At 58.3% G+C, this 12,724-nt stretch overlaps 1 protein-coding gene across 2 annotated transcripts in view; it reads left to right on the top strand.

Moving 5' to 3' along the window:
- Window positions 1-12,724, top strand: part of SYNGR1 (synaptogyrin 1) — a 28,984-nt gene that overhangs the window by 913 nt on the left and 15,347 nt on the right. The gene's annotated exons all lie outside the window — the stretch shown is intronic.

The following is a 12,724-nucleotide window of genomic DNA, read 5'->3' as shown; positions in this document are numbered from 1 at the left end:
CTGAGGAGGGCCGTGGGCCGGCAGGGCGGGAGAGAGGTCCCCTGCCCACAGGGAAGAGCAGAGAAGCCCGTTCTGGACCTCCAGCCTGGTGAGGGCAGAATCCCTCAGTGCAGAGAGCTGAGTGGGGGTCCCTGTTCAAACCTGGGGTCGGGGAGAGGAGGATGGGACAGAGTCAGCACACGGGGAGGGGTTCACATGACCTGGCAGCACCCCAGGGAAAGGAGACCTGCTGCTGTCTGGGGAGGGGTGTCTGGGGCTCCCTAGGTTTGCTGGCCATTGCCCAGACCCCCTCACTAGAGGGTCTTGCCTCTGCAGGCCTGGGGCCCCTTCCTGTGGGCCTAGATCAGAAAGGCCTGGATTGGGGACACTGGGCAGGGCCCCTGTCAGCCACCCCACCGGGCTAAGCCTAAAGCCAGCTGTGGGGTGCTCAAGCTCCCTCACTTCCTGGATTTTCAGGGCCATATAAGGGTGTGATGGGTGGGACAGCTGGGGTGTTTATCTCTGGCCTCCCAGAGGGAAAGGGATCTACCTTTCCTTTGTCTAAAAACGTTAAAACCTCCCTCTGGTGCCACAGGAAGGGTGGCCACGTTTAAACCCCTTCTTCTCAAGTGCCCACCAGATGGGGAGCTCTTTGAGGGCAGGGAAGCCCTGTTCTTTAGTCTTTGGGTCCCTGGTGCTGGCACATGGCCTGGCACCCTGGGTACATCCAGGAGGGTTTGTGGTGCTGAGTTCATTCATCCGTGTGTTGTCTCCAGCTCCCCAGAGACCCTGGCAGGTCCTTGGCAAAGGTAGAGCTCTGGGGGACACCTGCCTGATGAGGTGGGGTGGCTCTGTGCACTGCTCCCCTCCGCCGGCCCGAAGCGTGAAGTCACTGGCTTTGTGACGGGGTGTGGGCGTTTTGTCTGCTTGGGTCACTTCTGCTGGTGAAGGCTTCATTTAGCAAAGCTTTATTGAGTTGGCTAGGCTCCGAGGGAAGGCGGCGTGACTCAGACGCAGCCCTTAGTGCTCAGGGAGCCTACAGTCCCGCTGGGGAGTGAGCCAGGCACCCTCAGGCAGAGGCCAGCAAAACCAGGAGAGCAATCAGAGAAGCTTCCTGGAGGAAGCGATGTCAAATTGGGCCTGGAAGGATGAGGAGGGTTTACATGTGTGCACATCAAGGTGCCGGGAGGACATTCCAAGCAGAAGGGAGAAAAAGTCACTGAGCACCCACTATGCAGGGCTGTTCTCACGGTTGCCTGGCTAGTTCCCCCCACAAGTCTGTATCACACTTGAGGGAACTGAGGCTCAGAGAGGCCCAAGGTTACTGAGCATGTAAGTAGCAGATGGAGGATTTGAACCCAGATCTTCCTGTCTCCAAAGCACAGTGCTTCCCCTGGATCAGGAAGAGTTTGAAGTCCTGGGATTTCAGGTTTGGAAAGGATAAGGGTCATCTGGGTCAACCTCCATCCAATGTCCAAATCCCCCCAGAGGCCCCCAACAGTCTCCCAGCTCTGCTCACTACCTTTGCGTGAGCAGAGGTATCTGATACAGGCTGATGTACTTTAAAAAAATATGTAGGTTTTTTTCTGATCATAGAAGTAATACCTGCCGATTGTTGGAAAACATAAATCACTTGTGATGGTTGCACAACCATATATATGTGCTGAATACCACTGAACTGTACACTTAAAGATGGTTAAGATGGTAAATTTTATGTTGTGTGTATTTCACCAAAAAAAAAAAAAATTGGAAAAAGAAGCACACGTGATCCCACCACTTAGGGAGGGCTGCTGTCTCCTACCAGCCTTTTTCAAAAACACGTGATGCGCTGAGACATTTTAACACGTGGGGGCACGTGGTGGACGCACATGGCCACCTGCCCTCCTCCCTCGAGCTCCCTCTGCTTGCTCACCACAGGGTCTGGCAGGCAGGGTCTGGCTGGCGTTAAGCTTCACCTTCCAGCTAATGGAGCCTGAGCATTCAGCACCCGCTTGCCCTGGTTTGCCAGAACTTTCCTGGCTTCAGCACTGATAGTCCCATGACCTGGGAGCCCCCCTGTTCCAGACAGACAAGACGGTTGGTCACTCTATCCAGGACTCCCGTGCTCCCCAAGACCCCTTCTGCCGCCCTGTAGGGCCCTAACAACGTGAGCACTTGGGCTTGCGATTTTGTAAAACTTGCAAGAGAAAGATCTTTTTTCTGTTATTTTTTTATTTGAAAGTGGGTCCCCAAACCATGTAAGCTTCAGGGAGTCACCAAACCTGGACCTACCCTGGAACCTGAGCCCCCAGGCCTGCAGGACCCCTTATCTCTTGACCGAGGCTTTCTCAACTCTTCTCTGCCCCTGTGTGCCCTACACCACCTCCCCCAACCCCACACACACACCTGGGGGGGGGGTGATTACTCACTTCGGGAATTGAGGAATGGACCCTGAGGGTTAAGGTGGGGAGGGAGCTGGTGAGCCCTCTGGCAGATCCCAACTTGGACCCTTCCTGCCCTGGGCGAGGAGGTGATGGCTAAGCTGGGACAGTGTCCAGGGTGAGCTCAGAGCTGCCTCCTCTGACCTGGGTTGGCGGGGAGGTGGGCTGTGCTGGCCGGGGGCCAGGAGATCTGGCACCAGCTGTGGCCACCCCCTCTGCCTCTGTCTCCCCATCGGAAAGCGGAGGCTGGGCTGGATCAGAGGGGCCCAATCCTGCCCTGACCCTGCAGCCTGTCAGTGGCCCCTTTCTTTGCCTGGAGCCAGATGGGGGAGTGGAGTTTCAGCAGGGCGCTAGCTGATTTCATATAAAGGACTACCTTCTACTTGGAATTTACATCCTTTTAGAGTTTTGAAATGACCTATGGGAAAAGAATATTAGCACTGGTAGATGAGAGGTTTTCTTTTTCTTTCTTTCTTTTTTTTTTTTAAATTAATGCTCTGTTTTGGCAAAAATAAAACAATAAAATGTTGGAAATTTTGCCATTTTCAGGGTTGATCTCTTAAGGGCTTTGGCTGTAACACTCAGGATGTTGTAAGGAGGGTGGGTGTCATCCCTCGCATGACAGAAGTCAGGGGCAGGCTGGAGGTGACTTCTCTACTGACTAGAGACAGAGCTCCTGGGCCCGGGACTGTCAGAGCCGCAGTTTCAATCCAGTCCACTGGGTCCACATTCAGTGTACTCCCCGTGGCTTCCCTGTCTGAGTCGCAGTGGCACCAAGGAGTGGCTTGAGGGAGCGGTTTTACACCCTCATTTTTATCAGACCCCCTCAATCACTCCAAGCGAACACTGAGTACAAGAGCCGAGCTTGCGGGACTTCCCCGGCGGTCCAATGGTTAAGAGTCCGCGCTTGCACTGCAGGGAGCGCGGATTCAATCCCTGGTTGGGAATTCCCGACGCCGCGAGGCTCAGCCAAAAAATAAAAATAAAAAAGCTGAGTTTGCTTTGCAGACGCAGCAGCTTCGAAATGAGACCCCTTGTCTCCGTTCCCAGCCAGATTGCCACACTCTAGCTGTCCCACATAGAAATTCTAGAGCCTGCAGGGGCTGGGGTGAAATGGGTCCAGGGTGGAGACAGCCTCTGGCCAGCTCTGGCATTCATTCATTCATTCCACAAATACCGAGTCCCTGCTCGGTGCCAGCCTGTGTGTCCCCCCGGAGATGCTCTAGGTCAGTGAGAACAGAATTGAGTCGACAGGCACCATCCAGAAGGCTTGGTATGCAATGAGAAGGAAATCCAGTGGGGAGTAGGTACCTCTGCCAGGGGGCATGGAGGGCTTCCAGGGGGAGGTGACCCCTGTGTTGGTCCTAATAAAGAAGGTGGGGGTGGAGGTGCATTCCAGGTGGGAGGAACAACATGTATAAATAAATACTTGGGGGCACAAGGTCTGAGTGGGTTTTAGAAACGTTGCTGAGCTCCTGGGGACCCCGGGTGTGTGAGTGAGAGCAAGTCAAAGAGGTGTGGGGGGCAGGCAGGGTGGGCAACCCAGGGTCGGCCTTGGACGCCAGTTTCACAAGCTGGGCTGCATCGGAGGGCCATGGACAGCCTCAGAGAGGGGTTTTAAGCAGAGAAGAGGTGTGTTTTCGGAAGTTCCCTGCGGAGCCATGTGGAGGTGTGGCTTGGGGCGGGCTCTGGGGACAGGAGGCCCAGCAGGAAATGTGTGAGGTGGTCTAGCCTGTCCTCTCCCAGCGCCAGGCAAGGCCCTGCCACTTACTCAGGGGGCTGGGTCCACGCAGGCATGTCCTGTGCTCCTTTGGTGTGTATCGCTGACAGCCTCAGAATCTTCTTGTCCTCTTCGCCTGCCTGTGACCGACCTTTGTCTGGTCCATCTCTCTCAGGCCTGGGAGAGAGTCAGGGCACGGAGGTCAACAGGAGACGTGGTTGGTAGGCTTCTGCATGCGTCTTGGGCATTTCTTCGTGTCCTGGGGCAGTGTGGGAGCTTGAGGAGTCTTGGGTTTGGCATCGAGACCAGGGCCGCCAGAGAGGGACCTTGGAAAATCCTCACCTGGAACGTGGGATTGGAGCGCCTGGGTTCAGGGCGCACTCGGTTTGTGAACATGGATGTATAAAGGGCCTGCCATCCAGTTCATTCCTCTAGGCGCGTGACATCCCTGTCCAGTGGGTTTCATGGCCCCCGCTTTAGGTGAGATGCTGAGGCCCAGAGAGGTTAACTGGAGCTACTGGGATTGCAGCCCATGCCTGACTTCCAGGACGTGGCCCTTTCTTCCTGCTTTGGGGAGTCCCCAGCCACATGGGGAGTCCCACACGGCCACTTGTGCAGAGCTGTTAGGCAGGCTTGAGCCTGGGGAGAAAGAACAAAGGCTGGGGGAGGGAGGGCGGAGAGGAGGAAGAACCAAGGGGAGGAGGGAGGAAAGGGAGAGGGCAGATGGCAGAGCTGGCACGGAGCCACAGTTGGCACCTACACCGGAAGAACCAGCTGTCCGGTGGGAGGAGAGGCAGGGCAGAGCGTCAGGAAGTGCTTGGGGCCCGAGGCCTGAGTCCGTGTTCTGCGCCCACTCCGCCCCTGACAGGTGGTGTGACGTGAGCGTCTGCCAGTGCTCTCTGGGCCTGTTTCCCCATCTATCAGATGCGGGGAGGACAGCCAGGTTGGGCTGGTGGTTCCCGGCCTTTCTACCCTCAGCAAATGCTACTCCTGCTCCTAGTGGGCTGTAGGTTGGGAACTTGGGGACTGGTCAGTATTTAAAGAAGTGATGTCAGGGACCAGCCTCCTGCACCCCTGATGCTTTGTGGGGGCCTGCAGGGGGAGCCTGGGCCCCAGATCCATACTGCAGGAGCAGAACAGTGTCAGCTGGAGCCGGCAGGGTGGCCCGTGCCCCTGTGTTTCTGGGGAAGCCCTCCCTTCCTGGAGGGAGATGTGCTCACCCCACCTCTGCCTGGGAAGATGGTGTGGGGGGGAGGGGGACCGCGGGGAAGGGGTGGCTGGGAGAGTCCCAGGCTGTCAGGCCCAGACTGTTCAGAAAGCCATCACCTGGGAACCCCAACCATCCCGGCTCCTCAAATGACTCAGGGTCCAGGGGTCAAGAGGACATGGTCTTCCCCAAATCTTGGGCCCCCCTCTGAGCATCCCTGACACCTTTTTTAAGTTGCACTGTAACCTGGCGTCCCCCCCCACACCCAGACCCGGCTTCCGCAGCAGCCTTCTCAGTGGGGGCTGTTCTTTGCCTCATGCCCTCCCTCCGCCGGGCCTGGAGATGGGACACAGTCATCCCGGCTCCTGAGGCTGCTTCCAGACCATTCTCCCCCAGCTTTGAATCTCATCACAGCACTGGGCCAGCCACTCCCCTCATTGCAAGCCAGCCCCAGGTCACTTGCCCTGTCCCTCAGCACCGCCCCGCCTTCCATCCTGCTGACTGTAGCTCCCGCTTCCGTGATCCTTCTCACAGCCTGGCCTCTCACTTCCTTGGCCTCCAGCCTCCCACAGTCTTGTCCTCCCTGCCTCAGCCACTCTCACTGGGTGTACCCTGGGCCTGGCCCTTGTTCCTGGCGAGAACTCAGGTGTCCGCCTCTCCCCACCCCTCCTGTCGTTCCAGCGCTCTGCCTCGCGCGCGGTCCTTGGCCTGGGGCTCCCTCTGTACACCGGCCCTCACCCCCTCCTCCCCGCCCCCCTCGCCAGCTTGGGCTCCCTGGTGGTCTCACCCACCTGCTCCCGGCTCTGGCCCCACTGTGTCGCTGCGCTCACCTGGCAAAGCCCTGCTTGCATCCACCCTCGGCCTCCTCGCACCCGCCCCTCCCCCAGGCTCTCTCCTGTTCTGGTGGCCAGGCCAGCCTCACAGGGTCCACCAGGTGCACCCTCTCACCTGCTGGAGGACTCAGATTTCCTCCTTCCCTCCCTCCCCCCGCCCTTGCCTCCATCCTCCACTCTGGCTCTTTCCCATCGGCTTACAAATGGGAGTTCTTCCCACCCCCTTGCCCGTGCCTCTGGTCCTGCGGAAGATTTGTCTACGGTCTCCGTCTCTGGTGTTTCTCCCCTGGTTTTCTCTCACTTGCGCCCTGCTCAGGCTCTCGCCCTCACCTCTCCATCTCGTCAAGATCATCCGTGACCTTCACGTTGCCAGATCCTGTGGCCAGTTGTTATTAATGGCTGTCACGGCCGCATCTGGCGCGGTGAGGGGTTCGTACGTCCTCCCATTGGTTCCGTGGGTTCCGACAGCCGCGGGACTGCCGCCTTCTCTCTAATGTGCCTGGCCTTTGCGAGACTCACAGTCTAGCGGTGGGAAATGTGGCTGAGAAACCACTTAAAGTATGGAGGTGAGCATAAGCCCTAGAGTGAGGGAACACTCACTCAGGCTCCCTCGGCTCGGGACAGGCGGGAGGGATGGGGCCAGCCAGGCGGAGGGGGGGACATTCCAAGCAGAAGGAGCAGCACGGGTGAAGGCGCGGCAGGGCGGTGATGAGAGGCTGCTGCCCCCCACCTCCACGCCCCATGGGCTGTAAGCTCTGGGGGGCAGGGACCGTGTCTGTCAGGTCCCTGTCGTATCCCCAGTGCGAGACGGCACCTGGCATCTTGTCATGGCTCACACGTGGGTGAATGAGGCTGGGAATTGCCGTGCTCTGTCCTCCTCCGTCCACCCACCGTCCCCATTCAAGTCTGCAGTCTTCAGGGCTGGGTCTCAGTTTCCCCGTTTCTAAGGAGGCTCCCTGCTCTCCTGGTGTTTGTGCAGCCACAGGAGGGAGAAGACAGGGGAGCCTTCAGATCACCAGGTCCAGCGAGTCTCAGTGCCGCAGGGACAGGGCCCCTGCCCAGCAAGCCCACTCCCCACCCCCACTGCGGAGAGCACACAGAGACAGCTTGCGGGAAGATTACTGCCTAATCCGCAGCAGGTCTCTGCTTCCAAGGCTGCAGAGGTGGTGGCCGGGCGGGGCCTGGGAGGAGAGAAGGGAGCCCGCCTGCCCCGCCCCCACCCTGCGGCTCTGCACGAGGCTCTTGAGGAAGCCGAGTGCCCCCCCACCCAGTGCCCATCACGCGCCCCTGCGTTGGCTTTGGCCCTTTCCCTCACGTGACCCGGGGGGAGGCAGGGCCTGTTCCCATGAAGGGGGGCCCTTGCAGCCTGACTCATCCCTCAAACGCTCGGCTGCCCGTTTCTTTGTCCGCTCTTCCCGTGAGGCCCAGGAGGCAGGTTGAGGACTTCATGGGGATGCGGGCAGGAAGGCGGGCTCAGCTCGTGCTGAGGGAGAGGACGTGGCAGCCCTTTGTTACGGAGTGAGCTCCCTGTGGTCAGAGGTGTGCAAGCCAAGGATGCTGAGGAGAGAAGAGTCTTTCTCCCAACTCTCGTGCTGCCTGTGCCTCTGCCCATCTATCAGGCTTGCTGTTCACTCACCTTGAAGCCTTTCCTGACCCTCCCTCTGGGTCTGGAGTGGAGACATACACCCAACAACTGAACCAAAAAATAAGAAAAAATATGTAATGAGGTTATCAAGAAAATAAATGGGGGTATTGGAGAATATTGGGAGTCAGGTCTGGAGAGCTTCTCTGAGGAGGTGGCTTGCATTGAGATTTGGATGTTGAGAAGGAACCAGCAGGAGCCAGCCTGGAAGATCTGGGGAACTCTAGGCATCCCAGGTAGAGGGAACAGCCAGTGCCAAGGTCCTGAGGCAGGAATGAGCTTAGGAGGAAGCAGAGGCGAGTGGCAGGAGAGGAGGCTGAGAGGAAGCTGGAACCCTGGGGGTTGGGGTGGGGAGGGGGATTTCACCATGCGGCTGTTGGTGAGTGAGATGCAGCAGGGGGTGACACGATCTGACTTAGGTTTAGAGAGGTCTTTTCAGCCCCAGTGAAGTGGATGGTGCAGGGGTGCAGGAGTGGTGCACAGAGGCTGGGAAGCTGCCGTCATCGCTTAGCAAGAGGTGATGGTGGCCTGGACCGGCACAGGGGCGGGGGCGGGAGGCTGCATGGAGGAAATTGAGAGTTTTTGGGGAAGGATGAAGAAATAGACCCAAGTGCCAGGTTGGATGGGGTTCAAGGACGCGCCCACTCTGGGGTCTGAGCAGCTGAGTGGGGGCCAGTGTGCAGATGGATGAGGGGGCGGGGAGAGACCAGAGATGAGACCAGCAGCCCGTTGGTGTCTTCTTCTTCGGGGCTGGACTTTATCCTCAGCCCCGGGAGGGACTGGTGAGAGTTGGGGGAGTGGTGAGCGCCCCCTGGCGCCCGTCTGGAGATGGGTTGGAGGAGGCGGGAGAGGAGGCTGTCCTGAGTCAGGCAAGCAACACTGTGGCCTGGAAGTGGACAGTAGCCGATGCCGCGAACTGGAGAGCCGGTGAGCGGGTCCGCTGGCTGCCTGCAGCGTGAGGCAGGGACCAGGGACTCCTCCCAGCCACCGGTCTGGGGAACAGATGTCTCTGTACAGGGTGAGGTAGATAGAAGGTACCATCCGGAGCTGGCAGGACCGGAGAGTCGTGGACTCCTGACCTCATCTCTTGACAGCTTGTCTGGGGGAAGACTCAGCAGGTGCCCAAGGATGTTTAAAGCCAGGCCTCTGGGAAGTTCCCTGAGAACAGCAGGGACCTCTGTCCCCACCTGCCCCTGACGCTGGCTGGGCCCAGCTGTCCCTGGAGCCCAAGTTAGCCTGATGCCCGGCACTGGCCCAGGCACAGCCTGCCAGCTCTCTGGGCGGATGTGGAGAAAAGTGGGCCGGGCCCCTCCTGCACTGTGGGGAGGTGACAGGCTCGTCACAGCAGCTGTCTCTCCTGGGTCTCGTGCTGGTCCTAGAGTCTGGGATCTGGAAGTCATTTCTTCATGGGGAGGCAGCTGAAGGTCGAGGTTTGGCACATGTTCTGGAATGGGGCTGGACCTGGGGCAGGCCTGGGCAGGAGGCCCGGCACCATGCTTACCTGCTCCGGGTCATCCGGCCGTGGGTTGGCCAGAGTCCAGGCCTCATGGAGCCTCAGCTGCCCTCTGCTGGAGTGCGCAAAGTAAGCCTGCTTTGTTGGGGTGGGCGTTTTGTTGTTGTTTTTGTTTACCTGTTGAAGTGTAGTTGATTTTTACAATGTTAGTTTCTGGTGTACAGCAAAGTGATTCAGTTATACATATAGGTGTGTATATATATATATATATATTTTTTTTCAGATTCTTTTCCATTAGGTTATTACAAGATACTGAATCTGGTTCCCTGTGCTCTACAGTAGGACCTTGTTTATCTGTTTTGTACATAGTAGTGTGTATCTCCTAATCTGTGGGGTGATTTTAGGTTTATTTTTTTCCTTAGAGGTTTTGATGAGGATTAAATGAGATGATTTTTGGCAAGCCCTCCCAGTGGATGCAGGGCCCCTGCAGAGGCTGTGGGCTGGCTCAGGGTCGGGGGTGAGGGTGGACCGGGGGAGACAGACCGTTAGATGAATCCCAAGCAGGAGTATGTGCAGGGTTAGGGTGGGCGAGAGTGACTGGGAAGGAGGGTGTCCCAGGAGGCAGCTGCAAGTCACCACCTCCCAACAGGGTTTTGAAGGGTGGGAAGGAGTTCGTTCCTGTTTGAAAGATGAAGAAGGTGGGGAAGGGTGTTCTGGGAGGTGGGAACAGCCAGGGCGAAATTATCAAACAGCCTGTGGCTTTGCTAGTGCTGGCCCTCTAGGATGGTTGAGTCGTGGGCTGGGAGAGAGAGCGATGTGAGGCCAGGGCAGGGTCTGGCAGTTCTGGGGTGTCTGTTTCTGTGTGTCTCTGAGTCCAGGAGCCTGAGATGCTGAGATTCCTTCGGTTTGCTTTTCTGAGTTGGAGATAGCTCTGCTCTAAGTGCCATCTGGAATCCGTTTTTTTAAGGCTCAGGATTGGATTATAAAGATGGTGAAAAAAACAGAGTCTTGCCCCAGTTTACCTTGGTGCTTTTTTTTTTTTTTTTAACATTTTTCTCTAGTGCAAGGGAGGGAGGTGGTTTTTCCTGTGCCTGCCTGTGCCCAGTGGCCCCCTGAGTACCTCCCGGGGCCCTCACCCTCCATCCTCTCCTGTTTCCTGGCTGCTGGTTCTGCCTCCGCAGACCTGTCCTGGCCCCTGCAGCAGATCTGCTTGTTGGGGTGAGCTTCTCCCTCCCATGCCTCTGCCACTGTGGCCAGCGTAGAATTTCATTGTGGTTTAATTTCCGGTTCTCTGATGGCTGCTCTGCGTGCTCCTTGCCATCCGGCCTTAGCAAGTCACCCCAGAGGCCGCCTGACACGGGGCACCGGCCTTGGATTTTTGTCAATACTCCATCCACCCTTAAACAGCCGTGGGACCTGGGCAGTTCCCTGGATGTGGGTAAAATGAGAATAAGGCCATGGACCTTGTGGAGTGAAGAGCATGTGTTTCAGTCACATCGTGGGTCTGGAGGGAGTCCCCGTTCCTCCTGCCTTGGACTGTGGAACAGAAACCTGGGGCCTGGGCCTGCTTTTGGGAGGCTCCCTCCCACTCGGGGTGGGGAGACTGCAGCTAAATGGAGGAATTAAGCTGGGGCCCAGAGGGTCCTGCAGGGGGTGTGGTGAGACTGCAAGGGCCTTGTTGTGTGTCCTTGGCAATGCTGCTTCCCCTCCCCTAGGCTCAGTTTCTCCATCTGTAGACTCTCAGCCTGGTCCAGGGGTGGCTCCCTGCCCTGGCCCAGCCCTGCAGCCTGCGGGGGACCTGGCACGACACCTCTGTTCCCAATTCTCATCCAGCCCAGCCCCTCCCCGACTGCCCTGCTCCCCGCAGCAGGCCAGTGTCTGCAGATTCTGGTGGCTTTACCTCCAAAGGACATTCAGCCCCCACTACTTCACCCCATCCCGCTGCCCATGCCAGCCCCGCCCGCTTGTCCCTCACCTGGGCGCTGATTAGCCCCTCTGGTCTCCCTGCTTTCACCCTCGCCCCACAGTCTTTTCTCCACCATGACCAGGGTGGGTCTTCTTTTTTTTTTGCGGTACGCGGGCCTCTCACTGTTGCGGCCTCTCCTGTTGCGGAGCACAGGCTCCGGACATGCAGGCTCAGCGGCTATGGCTCACGGGCCCAGCCGCTCCGCGGCATGTGGGATCTTCCCGGACCGGGGCGTGAACTCGTGTCCCCTGCATCGGCAGGCGGACTCTCAACCACTGCGCTACCAGGGAAGCCCCGGCAGGTGGATTCTTAACCACTGCGCCACCAGGGAAGCCCAGGGTGAGTCTCCTTAAACCTAAGTCAGATCAGTCACTCACCTGCTCGTAACCCCAAAGTGACTCCTGAACTCAGCCTTCCCCTGCAGGCCCTGGAGGCCGGCCCCTGCCGACCTCGGGGACCTCCCCTCGCTCACTGTGCTCCAGCCACACCCTGTGCACCTCCTCGAGGCACCAAGCTTATTCGCGCCCCAGGGCCTTTGCACTTGTGGTTACTTCTCCCTGGAACATCTCTCCCCAATATCTGCATGGCTCTGCCTTTCTGCATATGGGCGTCCGCGCAAAGGTCACTACGTCAGTGACCCCCATCTGCCCAGTCTGTCTCCTCCTGCCTTGCTTGGTGCTTCTTCGGGACACTCGTCTGGACTCTTGTACATGTTTCTCAGCTGTCTGTCCCCCTGATGAGAACAGGGACCTTGCCCCCTCAGCCTCTCGCACAGGGCCTGGCACGTACTAGGTGCTTAGAAATACTTTAAAATGAATGAACAACCGATAGCAAGCCCCAGTTCTCTGGCCTCCGAGCTGCGGCCTCCCAGGCCCCGGAGGCAGGGGGCCCTGTGGCTGCAGAGCGGTCATCTCCCTGGGGAGTGCAGGCCCAGCAGAGGGGCAGCTCACCCCACCGCCACCCAGCATAATCAGAAAAGTTAGTTATAGCCCAGCACCTACCGCGTGGTAGAAAGAATATTACGGAAAGAAAACAGTGGAAAGGGCCGGGGGTTGTGAGGTGGGCAAGTAGGTGGCTGGTGGGAAGTGGAGGGAAGGGAGGCACCGGGAGAGGTGGGCAGAGCGAGTACTTAGAGGACCTTGACCACCAGCCCTAGAAGCTTGGATTGTGTCCAGAAGGCCCAGGGCCGGGGATTGGGGGCACTTAGGTGACCTTCGTTCTGCAGGGTGGGGACCATGATCCATAGACCCAGATCTCGTTGCTCCTGTGGCTTCTCACTGCATTTAATCCCATGTGCCCGTGGCCCACCAGGTCCTGCCCTCCCTGCCGCTTCCTGTCCCATTGCCTCCTCCAGCCGCAGCTCCCTGGTCCCTGCTCCAGCCGTGCTCCTTCCCTCACCTTCAGCCTTTGCCCCTTCTGTTCCTGTGCCTGAAACACACTTCGCCTGACCTGTGCAGGACTGGCTCCTTCTTGGCCCAGCTCAGAGACCCCTGCTCAGGGCTCC

The sequence above is a fragment of the Globicephala melas genome, chromosome 10, assembly GCF_963455315.2.
Source record: "Globicephala melas chromosome 10, mGloMel1.2, whole genome shotgun sequence".
NCBI lineage: Eukaryota > Metazoa > Chordata > Mammalia > Artiodactyla > Delphinidae > Globicephala > Globicephala melas.
Note: the sequence above shows the minus strand (reverse complement) of the source record. Positions and strands in the feature narration are given on the sequence as shown.